This window comes from Dromaius novaehollandiae, chromosome 1 (assembly GCF_036370855.1).
Source record: "Dromaius novaehollandiae isolate bDroNov1 chromosome 1, bDroNov1.hap1, whole genome shotgun sequence".
Lineage (NCBI taxonomy): Eukaryota > Metazoa > Chordata > Aves > Casuariiformes > Dromaiidae > Dromaius > Dromaius novaehollandiae.
In genome coordinates, this window is record NC_088098.1 from 35,701,479 (window position 1) to 35,705,075 (window position 3,597).

Below are 3,597 nucleotides of genomic sequence, written 5' to 3' on the forward strand. Positions count from 1 at the left end.
TCACGGCTGCGGGCCGCCTCCCCCCGCGGCGCGGCCGCGGGGCCATGTTGTGTTGGAGCGGCGCCGCTTGCCCTGATGGCGCTGCCCCCGGGGCCGCGGGGCCAGGGCCTGGCCGCCCCTCGCGTCACCTCCCCCGCGGGTGCCCCTTGCTGAGCCCCTTCTGCCCTCCCAGGGCCGCCGGGTCCCGGGCAGAGCCCGGCAAGGAGGGAGCCCCGGCCCCTCCCGGGCCCCCGCGGGGAGGCCCCGGCTTTGCTTGCAGCGCTCTCCCTCTCCAGGCTGCTGGCCTAGGTCAGCAAGCACCTGGTTAGCGTGCCAGCCGCCCAGCAACCACAGCCTGTTTGTGTTGCTGCTGTAAAAAAAAAAAAAAAAAAAAAAAAAAAAAAAAAAAAAACACAGCTGCCGGTGTGAGGAAGCAGATTCTGACCCCTAAGAAGTGTAAAGTGGATCCCACAGGTATGCGCTGAAGTCATAATCTTGAATCACATTAGTGGTAAAGCCCTTTCCCCAAGCTGTGGGGGATAACCATGCTGTACGTGGGATACAAGCGGCAGACAGAGGTGTGCACACACCGATACCTTCATCAGTAGCACTGGGAACTCATATACTAACCTAACAGTAAGAGGATATGGGACTCAAATAAAAAATCACATCCACAATCTGCCAATATTATCTTGGTACAAAAATAAATGTTTGGAGGAAGTAAAAACAGGTTTCCTTGCCTTTCTGGAGCTTGTAAGAGGATGTGTCAGCTGCCATTGCTTCTTCACCGCCTCGCCCGACCTCTCGGTGCACCGAGACTCAGAAGACCTTAATCCGTCTTCTTCAAGTCTTTCCTCAGGGCTCACTTTTTTGACTAACTTCCCACTGCTAATGTCCATCCTGGCACTATCTCTTTGCCTATATTGAATTAGAAAAGAGAGAGTGGAAAAAAGCAGTAAATTAGAAATATTAAACAAAATGGCTAAGGCAGTCAGTTTATACTCTCGCTGTCCTTTGCTGTTGACCCTCCCTATCTTCCTTCTTAGTACAGTCTGCTGCTGTTCACTAATTTGTCTAATTTAGACTAAGCTTCTTGAGCAAGGACTTTGTCATCTATATGTCTGCAAGGCACCCTGCTAGACACTGGAAGAATGATTCAATGCAAGTTCCACTGATTTAACTGGAATTTAGATCAGATCAGATCCCTGAATAAAAGGTAAGCAACATTTTTTACTGGTGATGGGAGAAAGGAGTCATAAGAGGCTTAGGACAAAATGAAATATTCTTATACAATATAAACGGTAGAAAAGTAAGAGATTCTCTTCTTCGATAGTGTTTTGAAGTTTCACACATCTTTATTAATGAATGTCAACACAATAATTTTGTTATAGTACAGTTTACCAAATGATTACACTGGAAACCATGAGGTCCACCAAATAAAACAGTTTGTTTTGCTATTTCGGTGGTTTATTTTATAATGTTCTACCAGGTGCAGTTCAGTACATTATCTAAAGTAACCCATTAACTTGTTTATAGATTATGAAAAGCTAGCTGGCAAACGCCTTGTTCAAAACACAGATCTCCAGGTTTGCCAGGAATCTCTCTTTTGTGATATCTTTTGAAATCAGGCCAAACATAATTTCAGTACATTTTTAGGTTGTTTTCCAATTAACCAAACTATAATAATAAACATATAGATTTGGGGGTCTCTAGATTTAGAGGTGAGTTTGATTCCTTTCATGCAAAAACATAACATGACACCACACCATCTGGAAGTGCATGGTAGTATATTTCTTCACAATGTCTTTCTCTGTTTTATAAGATAAAACAGAATAAGTTATCCTGAAACAATGGAATACACATTCTTCTATGTGCATTTATTGCTTTGAATTGTGCTTTAAATCTACTTCTTACACCTAAGAGATAGGAATTGCTGGTGTGGAGGAAATACTTCAATAAATTTATCAGCCACTGAACTACTAGGATCTTTCCCTGCACCTCTACCACTTCTGATGCATGCTAGTACTTCAGGTTCAATGTATAAACATCACTGGACATAAAACTATTCAACATAGTACGATATAAGAATGCTAAAATGCTCAGACTGATAAGAATATTTTCATGACTACTGAATAAATAGTACAATCATAAAAGTGGTTCCATGTGTATAAAATGTTGCAGTGCACTCACAAACACATGGAACTGAAAAGAAGGAAAATATGATGTCCCAAAGCCTATACAGATTTTTCTGGAGTAAATAATAAGCTGGGACTGATGTAAATATATTATTTAATGGATCTCATTGTTTAAAAAATAAATATTTAGAGCTATATGATGCTACATGACACAAAGCTATTGTTTGAGCCCAGTTCAAGGTACTTCAGATTTCCTCAAAATATGGAAGGTTGAACATTTTCCTCCTTTATTTCCTATAAAGCAAACACAGGTAAAGCAAACACAGATTCATTTTGCCTTACGGATACTTATTCCAGATTTTGATCCTGTTGTTGTTGTTCTTCAAATGAATCAGCAGATGTAAGTCCTCTTGCTAAAACACGCATGAAAATTCTTTTAATTGCTTATGTGTATAATTTCAAAATGGATAATTTCTGACCCATGTATTTTTCCCTTCACTTCATTTGTTTGCCGGTTAGCTTCACTACATCTTGCCACGTATCTTGATCCTTGTCTTTCTCTTTGTCTTTCTCTTGACCCCAGCCCTCTTCGGTCCTGTCTGGAAGTGTTTGATTAAGTTAGATTTTCCCTGAGTGCCTTTCACTTGAACATTAGCCTGTGAATAGCTGTATGTTCATTACATCTAAGTAAATGGGCACCTCTTTACAACCCATTGTTCACACTGCTCATAGGCTTATACACTGCAGGTAGCCCTTCCTTAAAGAATCAGTAACCTAGAATCTTCTTCTTTTCTTTCGCTTTAACACTGATGGTGTCTCCTGCCAAAACTTGAAGCACCATGTATCAGTGGTCCTCCCTCCAACCAAAAAAATGCTAGACACAGCTTGCCATAGAGCCTGTCAACTCTGCTCCATGTGTCGGGGGATAAATTGAGAGCAAAGAAACATGTTTGCTACCTCCAGAATCTGTATCCTCTGGCATCTACTGGTACAGGAGCAGAGGAGCAGTAGCACAGCTGGCCTGGCTCAAGTCCCATAGTTTTACACTTTTAAAAGCAAATATTTCTCTGGCAAACTTGTTCCAGCTTATTTTACAAGTCATTTAGAAACTGCAGTGTTAAAACTACTTTAATTTTACTACCATTTCAGCTCCTTTTCCAAGTTACGGAGCTGATCCAGCAGTCATTAAAGGGCAGTGTTTTGTTGCTTACTGGAACCTGTATTCAGAGATATCCTGGCTTCATGCCTTGGTAATGCGTAAGCATTAATTGTTGTAATCTTAAAACAGTCTGTCAGTCTGATAGAGTTTCATTCTAAATTGCAGAGAAGCCTGTGTAGTCCATCTTTCTAACTGAAAAAGAGGTCATAAAATGAGCATGAAGTGTGGGTAGATGGGTCTTACTTTCAGCCCACCATCCACTTTTTTGTACAATGTGAGCTATCATTTGGGGCAAATTATTGTCAGAAGTGACTGCTGTCTTTG